This window comes from Myxocyprinus asiaticus, chromosome 11, assembly GCF_019703515.2.
Source record: "Myxocyprinus asiaticus isolate MX2 ecotype Aquarium Trade chromosome 11, UBuf_Myxa_2, whole genome shotgun sequence".
NCBI classification, from domain to species: domain Eukaryota; kingdom Metazoa; phylum Chordata; class Actinopteri; order Cypriniformes; family Catostomidae; genus Myxocyprinus; species Myxocyprinus asiaticus.
In genome coordinates this window covers 40057776-40069823 of record NC_059354.1, presented here as the reverse complement: position 1 = coordinate 40069823, position 12048 = coordinate 40057776, and the positions used below count along the sequence as shown (strand labels likewise).

Genomic DNA, 12048 nt, shown 5'->3' with positions numbered 1-12048 from the left:
ATTTTCATACAACAACTAGTGGCTTTTTAAATAAGAACTCATTAGAATTACATAGCCATTTAGCTAAATGACATTGGGTGTAATTGTACCATCCATCAATTTCTGTGTATAACACACTCCGAAGAGCTGAATGTTGATTAGCCTGTGGCCAATTTCACGTGAAGCTGAAAATAATGACAGAGTGAAGGGCCACAGGGCAAGATGAGACCTGTGCAGGCCAAATTAACTTCTTCTAAACCAAATTAAGATGTCGTCAAAAACTCTTCAGAAACTCTCGGATCCCGTCTGCTCCACTCACAACTCAGGATGAGAATCTTATGGAATTTCAAGATTTAGTTTCCTTAATAATTCCATTAATGATTCTTTTAGTTCTGAGGAAGAAATATTTGGAAATAAGAAAAAGCAGTTCTTTTTGCATTTTCTGCCCTGAGCAGTCTGTTGCCAAATGATGAGATTATTTCAGATTTAAAAAAAAAAAAAAAAAAAAAAAACAGATGTAAGAACAGACATAACAAACCAGAGATAAATTTAACACTTCTTGCAAAAGGTGTTTACTCAGACTTTTTAATGTTGAACAAAGGTGGCATAAATGTGATCTAATAATTGGTCCTAACTATAAAAATACTACACGTAAAAAAAAAAAAAAAACAATCATACATTCATTCTTTTTTTTAATTATCTAATACTAGATATATAAGAACTCTTCACATAACACAGTAACAGTTCTTAGTTCATTTCTAGTCAGATATGCTGAAATTAATGACTTGTGATTCAGGACGTGAGTCAGATTAATTGATCAGATTAATAAAAAATAAAAAAAAAAACTGGGTCACAAGACTCATTCGTACGAGAAATGGAGAACACTGGCTGTGTGTTATGTGTTTGATTCACTTTAAAGAACCGGCTCATAAGATTCATTCGTTCGGGAATCGAAGTGCACAGGTTGCGCTGTTTCACTCTGAAGATTCAGTAGTGGTGTGACTGGTGTCACTGAATAGTAATGCAGGAAGTACTATATATATGATTCATACTATAGAGTATCTTAATATGGTGCACCATCCACATCGGTGGAAGAATGCTCATTTCGGAACTTAAAGTCAAAAGTCATGAAAATCATTCAGTTAAAAATAAAAAACAAATCCAGATCACAGTTACCAACTCGTCTTCTGGTAAGCATTTTTTGTGTCTTTATTTATTTATTTATTTATTTTAATTGCTTTCAATTGTTATCTTTTCCCATTTCCTGTCATTTTACCATTTCCTCATTCATTGCGTCTCGTTCTTAGCTTGCCCTCCCTCTTTCTTTTCTCATTCTGTCTCTTTGTGTCCTGAGGCGTTAGCATGTGCAGTGTTTGCCTGTGAGGCTGCCTCCTGTGTGTTGTTGCAGCTTAATAGGGACAACAACTGCGCCACACATTTCCCTCTCTCCTGTTGCCTTTTTCTCTCTGCAGAGAAAACCCTATGAAATCCAAGTGCTGGACTATAATTATGGGTTTAACTAGGGACTAGTGCAGCCATTAATCAAGTTCACCAAAAAGCACAGTCTCTGCCTAGGCGTTTCTTCCACTCACTTCTGAGCATGTGTGGGCTAAAAATCACAAATGGCTCTATGGTGCTACCTAATCAAATCTCATGGTTTCTCAAAAAAATACATATATATATATATATATATATATATATATATATATATATATATATATATATATATATATATATATATATATTAAGCACTAGCCTCACTGAAGTCTGTATATCACTAACTAGATTTGAGCCGGTGCTTGTGAGGTGATATGTGATTAAGACCTATTTCAATTCAGTATCCAAATAATATAATGACATCAACACTGGTGGTTCGATTTTGAGTGGCAAACATTCTGTCAGTGAAAGTAAATTACACTGTTTTACACTGATTATGGTTCATAAGCCAACAGTGTGTGAGGTCATGTAAAGGTTTTCCTTTATTTGAGTAAGGCCATAAACGGTTTAAACATTAATTGAGCAGCACAAATAGACTTTTGCTAATTCCCCAATTTTTATTTATTTATTTATTTATTGCCAATTCTCACTTACTGATCCAATGCGCACAAGTGTTGTGAATGTGTCTGTAAATGTTTTAACTTCAAAGCAGAGAATAACCTGAACATTTCAAATCTAATCTTAATCTAAACACATTTTTCTTGTGTGGTCATATTTTTTTTTTTTTTTAAATAAGCTGATTTTTGGTAGTTTTCAGGGTGTGCATGTGAACACACTCAATAGGAGATTGATCTTAAAGCTTAAGTGTGTACTTTCTGCACCACTAGTGTCACCAAATGGAACTGAAAAAATATTGATTGTTTTCAAACAGGTTTCCTGAACTTTCTCCCATCTGTCATTGGTCGGAGAAACAAATTGCCCCACCCCAAACTGACCCAATTGGTTAAAACAATGTTGTTGTGTTGGGCTTTTCGGGATGTTCAAACAAACAGAGCAAGGTTTTGAAAGTACCACAGAGCCACAGTGTGTACACAACCTACAAATGGATTTCTTATAATGTATCTGCAAACTAAACTGGGGTAGGAAAATTATTTTAACATTGAAAAATTACACACTTCATTAAATTTCTTAACTATGACATTTATCAGAAATAAAAATACATAGCACATATAGGCCTAGGAAAAAAAAAAGTTGGCAGATATTATTTGCACCCCATCCCATGTGCAAATAATGGTAGATACTTATTGCACACTGGTGCAAATAGTGTCAGATACTATTTGCACCCATATTTAAATACTAACACACAGTATGGGCTTCACTGCAGTGTGTTTATTGTGTTTATTTAGAGTCCCAGAGACACACTACATTAACCCCTACCCCTAAACCTAACCTTAACTTAGAAAAAATAACCTTGGTTTTACTACATTAACCATAGTTTCACTATGGTATTTTTTGTAAATTTACAGTAACCACAAAATTAACCATGGCTACTACATTACCACCATATTACTGTACTAACACCATGATTAATTGCATTAAAACAGTTGTTTCTGCCAAAAAAACATAGTTACTACAATAGTAGTAATACAGTGATGCAATCTACACACAAGCGATGCCGAGCCACAGGAACGAGTGCGATCGACAGACCCCACCTCTGGATCAAACACTTTTCTGCACTCCCCGACATTCACCGTGACCAAATCACTGCAATGAAATCAACATTTATATTCGTTTTCATAGATTATTATAAGTAGTATTAAAGGAAATATTAATAGTGGAAACAGGAAAATGGATGGGAAAAAGAGTGGGACAAATCACAGATTCGAACCGTGGCTGCTAGGGCAACAGTACACATTCACACACCGTCTTTACACCCCACGCCACTGCAGCAACTTCTGTTGGTTAGTTTGTCATATATTTCTGTGGTTCCACCAGACTATTTGGGTGCAAATAGACTCTCCTAAAAGGTTTCAGTGGAAAGACGCAGATCCTTAACGGACACTTTTCACTGGCTGTGATGGTGTTTTTATAACATTATAGTTTGTGCTATATTACCCTGGCATTAATAAAGAAAAAGAAAAGAAAATAAATAATTACCACTGCTCCGGAGGGGTTTCAAATACAGCTGAGGAAGGAATTTTAGTAATTTTGACATCTTTCTTTCTACTGATTGCAGAAATTCATTGCTCTCTAATTTTTCCTGTTATGGAAAGTCATGGAAACATTTTGTGATTTATTGATTTATTATTATTATTATTAGTAGTAGTAGTAGTAGTAGTAGTATAATTAATATTATTATTAGTAGTATTAGTATTTTTGCAATTGGAGCAAATGGGAGCGCAAAATTTATATTTGCTGTTGTCTCACATTCACCACTATAGAAGTTTACCCTGGTATACATTTTACTAACACAACCAGAAAATGTGAAAATGGTCCATTAAATGCAGAAATGTGTGTAGAGGAAGAATAAAAAGAAATATAAGAGACTTCAATACAGTGTTTGTCTTATAATTAACTGTTAGTTGCCATTCTCATCCTGTAGCCATTTCTACAGGTCCAAGTGTTGAGGACACTCACTAACCCCACTTTGATTTGGGAGCAGAGGCACTAGCACAGAACCTTGGCTAATGAAGAGGGTTATAATTGAGATGGAATGAGCCACAGATATATTCAGCTCCCAGCAGCCTTGCTCACCTCTGTTCTGCCACAGTAATGTGCCACCTCGTCGGATAAAGAGTTCAATATGAGAGCCGTCCCCTTTCATTGTAAAATTTTAAAACAAAGGCTACTTCACAGGGAAGGGGAGGGTCGATTAAGATGCTCTCTTCATTTATTCCCTTAAATAGGGGCGGCAGACTAATTTAATTGCTCATCAGCTAATCATGCTGTTTTAAAGCCTTTATATCCCTCACACTGACAACACACAGATAAGAGGGGAGAACTGTTGCCAACTGAGCCAACAACGGGAATGGTGGCACAGGAAGAGAGCACTCGGGCAGGAGAATGAGAAATAGGGAGCAAAAGGAGAGAATGGTTGTGTAATTACAGCCCTTTACTGTGAAATTAAAGCATTGTCACAGAGCGTGCCAACTCCTCCCTGTTTCACTGTTAGGACTTCATCTTCCCCTTATAAATACAGTCAGAGCTTTGTAATTATATACTTTTGTGTAGTTTTAGGCACGAATAGCAATGAAAGGCAAATTGCTTGTTCTCTTTCTTCTATTGTTTATAAGTAGTCGAATTAAAAAAATATAAAAAGAGCTTGAGAGAAAGTGAAGTGGCTGTGTGAGTAATGTGCATTTGAAAAGCCAGTTATTTCCAAGGAGGCTGGAGCCATGTGTAAATCTAGACGCAGTCAGACAGAGTTCTGACAGCATTGCAACCTTTAGAAAATAGTGATGATAATGCCTCAGACCTCCGAGAGGATGCAGCGCTGAATTTATTGCCTGGCCAGGAGAGCTTTTCTCAGGAAAGCTAATAAATTCACGTGAAGGGCCTGTGAGCACACTGTTTAAACAGAACGATTGACTCCGCTCACAATACGAGTCCTGAAACAAACTTATGTGATGTGCATTGCAAACCTAAACTTCTCTCATGCAGACTTGTATGTGGACTCACATATTGTCTGTCCTTTACATCTAGTGATTCTCAACTAGAGGTCTGCATTCCCACGTGACCTGATTAGATTTCTTGTGGCACGAGAGTTGAAGGTGGGAGCAGATGGTACTTACAATAGATGTGGATGGGAGCAGGCTGTCAAAGAATAGCCTGAAAAATCAGATGTGGATATCTGTTTTTATTTTATTATTAAAGAATGCAAAAAGAAAAAAGAAAAAAAATATATAATGTGAAAATAATGTGCACACACCTGTGCACTGGGTTTAAGTCCGACTCTGGCTGGGCCACTCAACGACATTTACAGAGTTGTCCCTAAGCTACTTTTGCTTTGTCTTGGTTGTGTGCTTATGGTCATTGTCCTGTTGGAAGGTAAACCTTCAGCCCAGTCTGAGTTCTTGAGCGCTCTGGACCAGGTTATCTCTGGTTATATTAAGGATATCTCTGTATATTGATGCGTTCAGCTTTCCTTCAATTCTGACCAGTCCCTGCCGCTGAAAAAATGTTTTTTTGTGTCTTGCATTGAGGAAAGGCTTCTGTCTGGCCACTCTACCATAAAGCCCAGATCGATGGAGTGTTGCAGTGATGGTTGTCCTTCTGCAAATTTCTCCACACATTATTTTTTCAGTCTTTTTTTCTTCATTCAGTTTTCTGGAGCTCAACCAGAGTGACCATCGGGTTCTTGGTCACCTCTCTTACCAAGGCCCTTCTCCCTTGACTGCTCAGTTTAGCCGGGCGGCCAGCTCTAGGAAGAGTACTGTATGTTCCAAACCTCTTCCATTTAAGAATTATGGAAGCCACTGTGGTCTTGGGAACCTTCAATGCAGCCAAAAAACAAAACAAATTGCAGCCTTCCCCAGATCTGTGCCTTGACAAAATCAAGTTTCTGAACTCTGCAGGCAGTTCCTTTGACCTCATGGCTTGGTTTTTGCACTGATATGCATTTTCAGCTGTGAGACCTTATATAGAGAGGTGTGTGACTTTCCAAATCATGTCCAATCAATTGAATTTGCCACAGGTGGACTCCACTCATGGCTTGGTTTTTGCTCTGATATGCATTTTCAGCTGTGAGACCTTATATAGACAAGTGTGTTCCTTTCCAAATCATGTCCAATAAATTGAATTTGCCACAGGTGGACTCCACTCAAAGTGTAAAAACATCTTAAAGATGATCCAGAGAAATGGGATGCATCTGAGCTAAATTTCAAGTGTCATAGCAAAGGGTCTGAATACTTATGTCAATGTGATATTTCAGTTTTTTTTTTTTTTTTTTTTTTTTTTTTTTTGTTTGTTTGTTTGTTTTATAGATTTGCAAAGTTATCAAATATCTGTTTTTTGCTTTGTCATTATGGGGTATGAAGTGTATATCGATGTGATTTTTTTTAAAGCAATTTAGCATAAGGCTGCAACATAACAAAATGTGAAAAAATGAAGGGGTCTGAATACTTTCTGAATGCACTGTAATTGTGCAGTTGTGCTTAGATTTGAAAAGGAGACGGCAACGCTTCTCATATATTTTGATGTTGACATCATATGCTATATGTTTATTCAAACCCTGCTGTATTTTGTACAGATTATTTTGTCATTTGGTTGAAGCTAGCCAAATTAGATTGATGCCATCATGGACAGGTCACTTGACATCCCCTCATCCTCAGAAATCATGAAAAAAAAATAAAGGTAAAACAAAACATGACCGAGACTGCATTACACATGGCTTAACTCTATACAAGGATAGACATACTGTAGTTTGTGCGACAGTGTGTTTGGTTGCAGTGTTTTTTTTTTTTTTTTTTTTGTAAACATTTAAAGAACATTTACTTTTATATATATATATATATATATATATATATATATATATATATATATATATATATATATATATATATATATATAATAAGCCATTTTGGTACTGATGCTACCTGATGCAAGACCAGTTGAGAACCATTACACCTTATGTGGGCGAACAGGGTAGGATATGCCACTATGAATAAAAGAAGCTTGATTTCAGCTTCTTCCTGTTAGTAATGATTTGTGAGACCTGATAAACTCCTGTTTCTTTGTTTAAACACTGGAGATTGGGTTTGTTTCAGCAAACTGCTTTTAGTTACTGAATCTATGTCACAAGCAAAAAATCAATACCAAGAGCTAGAGACTTGGTGTCTATCCAGGTGCTTTGATCAATAAGGAGAGCCCATTAACACTCTTTAAGTTGAACATGCACTCATTGAATTAAAGATTGTTTGTATGAAAGCACAACAAACTTTGTGAAGAGTGAAGCTGCAGGATAGTTGTTTTTACAAGGTATAGTTTGATACAATGAGCACATTTGAAGAAGAACTAGGCTAATCACTGGATTTGTCCGTTTGCCAGGTTAGTGGCATCAAACCTGGCCTGCCTGTGAAATAATCAGTACTCATTAACTTTTAACATAGATTCTGATCACAAAGTGTAGACACATTTGTACATAGACATTTGTAGAGACTGACACACCGTTATAGGTGAAATATTATTATTATTATTATTATTATTATTCCAACTGTATTCTTTTGTTGTGGAATAATTTGTTTCAGACCCCTAAACGGCACGTAAAAAAAAAAAAAAAAATCAGTCTGTAAGTCAGACAATCTCTTTCTGTCTAAGAAGGCTGCTTTTGGCCAGAATTAGTCTCAATGTGGACCAGACTTTATTCTAATAGTCAAATGTCTGTCTGAGACTAGGGTGGTGCAGAGACCAGTGGAAAAACTTTGTAGATGCTTCAAAATAGTTTCTATTGAGAAATCTATTGTAAATGCGGGGCATTCTTCCAGTAGTCATTGTTCTTTCTCTTTTCTGAGAGAGAACAGAAATAAATTGTTGAATTTATTCACAAGCAACATCAAGCACCATCAACATCACTAGCTAATATCACTATCACATCTATTAAACAGAGCTGTTCTCTGAAGGCATTAGGATAACAACCCTGCAGCTAAAAACGTGGCTCGCCAATAGCTCAGCTTGAATTGACACTCTATCTAAAAACACCTCAGCAGTGGTAATGATTGGCTAAGAAAAAGACACAGCAGAGGTTAGGCTAATTAGCTTGCAGCTCATCAGCCATCCACACAGGCAACCTCCCTCCCTTTGAGCACATCTAAAAAGCTAGCAAATCAATCCACAAACCAACAATTCCAAACTAATTGTCTTAATAAATGCAGCAAGACATGTAGTTGCTCGCGGTTCTCAGTCATTTTCAGTTAGCTGTTAGCAAGTATACTTACGCTGTCTCCTTTAAGCCATACCACATAGTGTGCTTATTAGCAGAACAGTAAGTTATAGGTGTTGTAAGGTCAGAAATGTGGGGTAGGAATAATTTAATGGCTGCTTTCTTCTCGTTGGGTAACACACTTCAGTGAAGCCACAGAAAGTCCTGGGTTTGAGGACTATGATGTTGCCATGTAACATTGTATGTGAATGGAACAAGTTATGAAATGGCGTGGAAAAACATCTTTCCAACACTGTGTTTGAGGTTTGGGTGGCAGGTTCAGAAGTCAAATGTCTTAAGAAATGGTAAATGAGCTGAAGTGGGTAACGTCCCATCGCTCCTTATAGCAATGGGGACAAATGGTGATTGTGGGATTGATGGTTTTGACCTCAGATGCGTTACTCTCTCATCTGCCATCGGCATTATCTGTAATAAACAAACAAACAAACAAAAAAACAAAAAAACACAAAAAAAAACTGAGATGCTGTTGAGGACCATAATGCTTCAATCCTGCCACCTAGACTGCTGTTGGAAAATTGACTTGGCAAATCATAAATGAGATCTTATCAGTATCTCAATTGTTTCTCCTACAAAGCAATGCGATTTAAATGGAGTGTAAATTGAGACTTTATTGAAGGCCCCTTAATCTCTGATTTTTCTCAGAAAAAGACCCCAGTGATCTTACACGTGTCTCTTCTAGAGTTTGTGAAGACATCTCATCAATGTCTCACACAGTGCTCAGATTTGCCAAGATAACGAAGTCTGAAATCAAAAGTGAGACATTTCAGTAACACCTAATGATAAGAATCTATTCGTTAACAAGGTATCGTGAAATTACAATGAACAATAGTTTGTTACAGCATTTATTAATATCAGTTAATGATGATTTATAAATGCAAAATTGTTCATTGTTAGTTCATGTTAGTTTATATTCATTAACTTATCTCAACATATACAACTTGTAATGTGTTAATATTAACCAGAAGTGCAGTAAAAAATGTTGTTCATTGTTAATTCATGTTTACTATGTATTTTACTATGTAGTTAACTAATGTTAAAGGATGTTGTTGTAAATTAATCTTTTAGCCATGTTATCCACATAAATTATATAGCTCTACACTCTTACTGTATGACAACACTAGTTGTGTCATTTGTATCTTTTTTTAATTTCTCCTAAGAAATTCTTGGAGAAACATCTGAGACAAAAAGAGATTGAAATTAATGTAATTTTATGAAATCTCTAATGTTATTGTTCAAAAATTTGTTGATATCAATTCACATTTTTTGCCAACTGGGCTTGCAATTTCCTATTCTTTGATATTGCTGGATAGATAATGAAAAATTGCTTCCAAATATCAAAAGAGGCTGGAAAGAGTGAACAGGTATTTCCTAATGGTTAACATCTGTTCAGATTCTAAATAGGCCTAAAAGGAAACCGTATTCTAATCAGATGAGCCATTTCATCCACATAAAAACAGATCTATCACAAACAGCTCAAATGAGTTTGTGCGACTAAATAAGCAATACTTTCTTGGTTTAATGAAATTGGCACTTCATTCTGTAATACCAACCCTGTTCTAAATTAGACTATTAGATTTACAACCCAAAAGCATGTTCATCATATCTTCAATAGGGTTTTAGAGATTCACAGATCACGTAAATAATTTAAAAAACTCGTATCATTTTGTAATTATTTTGGATTAATATGACAAGACCGTGTTCTCACAGGGTACGTTTCTCTCATTTTATGCCGCCCAAAGGGGTTAAACTAATGAACAATTACTTCATTTAGCTTTTTAATTTCGATGCAGAAGATCTTATGCATATTCATATTTCTGAAAATAAGCAATTAACCTGATGATGTTGTTGATATCTGGGGAAAAGTCATTCAAAACCAATCAAAAGTGATGGGTTTGCTGAGAAGTTTCACTTAGGTGTGTGCTGCTTTAGGTCGTCTCTCACGAGACACCCAACAAAACCTTTTAATGACTGAAAATAAACCCATGAATGACAGACTTATCACTGCCTTTACAGAAGCTTTAAATGTGCAGAAAATCATAAATAAGCTTGCTCTGACTAAAGTGACTGTGAATCATTCAGTTTAAAAGGAACATTGTTTTCATTGTGATCTAAATCTTCAGTCATCAGAGACAACTCTCAAGGACTACTTGACTTTGTCTTTTGAAGTAAACCTACAGGTTAAATGTTAAACAGCAAAGGGAAAGTGGGAGAGCAAAAGAGAGACAAAGTGATGACAATGATACTTATAAAAACAATAAATGCACAGTTATATATATCTGACAGTGTGTCGTGCTTTACCTGTTAGACAGTTTGCGTGGCTTTTGTTAGATTCTCAAGATGGCGTGGCTTGCTGTCAGTTGTTACCCAGTTTATTTGTTTTTATGTGCTTACTATATCTTTTAATTCAGAATGTATCAATGATACTGGTGTACTATTGTCAAACCCTTCTCAGTATTCAAGTTACTACTGATGACTTCTTCAAACATGATCAGAGAGGACCATACTTTGACCCCCCCCCTCCCTTTTTGGCGAATATACCTGCTTGTTTGCGCCGGTTGCCTTGTTCTCTACCCGGGAGGAAGTGTCGCAGAAGACAAGGAAAGTGAAAAGGCATATCCGTCACCATCATATCTCGCTTGACTTCTCAACGTGTGTTTTACCCATGCCTGGGCTTTACTGCATATGGAATAAACTGCGATCGCTTTGTCTCATGGCGTTCCTTAGAAGTACCATACCATTGGATCTAACCCATCATTCCGTCTTTTATCCAAAGCATCCTGAGACTTGTGTTCTATTCCATTACGTTGCACTTTATCTAGCTGTTTTTGATTGTAAGAATGCATCTTATATATAAACACCTCATATGTAAACGCCCCCTGAGAAAAACATCAATCGGGTTCACGTGAACCTGAAACCAGCCTAATTATACAGGACTTTCTTAATGGAATATTCCGGGTTCAATACAAGTTAAGCTCAATCTGCAGCATTTGTGGCATAATATTGATTACCACAAGACATAGCCACAAGACATAAACAATATGCGTGTTAACATGATTTTATTGTGATAAAATTGCTTACTAACCTTTTCTGTGTAAAGTTGTTGCCAATTTTACAACTTTGTTGCCATGACGATGTAATCTCAACAAACCCTAAAAAACAACTTTATGTAAGGACACGCCAACTCAGGAGCTTGAGATGAACCCAGATGTGGGAGTTTATTACACTGAACACAGGAAAAGCAGGAAAGCAAAGTGAGGTAAATATTCAGGTAAGGTACAAAGTCTTTGAACACAGTCTTTGATCATACAGTGAACCAAGGCAGAAGGCACAGATACATAAATGGTTATGTCCAAATCAACACATGCCCAAACAGGAAACTATAACTTCAGATAGGGTCACAGGTGAGTCACTTTCATAAACAGAGGAGCAGGTTTGTATATCAAGACATAAAGTATTTTAAGTTCTCAGAGTCACATTTCCAGTACATTCAGAGAGGTTCATTGTCTAACAGGTTTTCAAACAGGTGAGTATATATACAGTAAACTCAGGTTTCACAAAATCACTTATCTTGCACGTCAGGAGCAGATCGTTGACAGACAGGTGAGGTTAACACAGGTGAGTAGGTATGCTGTATTCTCAGAATTCTCAGAGTCACTTATCTCGTATATCCAGAACAGATCATTGACAGTCAGGTA

The 12048-nt window shown here is 36.4% G+C and overlaps 1 protein-coding gene across 1 annotated transcript in view; it reads left to right on the top strand.

Moving 5' to 3' along the window:
* LOC127448480 (receptor tyrosine-protein kinase erbB-4-like) overlaps positions 1-12048 on the top strand; it is a 555442-nt gene that overhangs the window by 295264 nt on the left and 248130 nt on the right. The gene's annotated exons all lie outside the window — the stretch shown is intronic.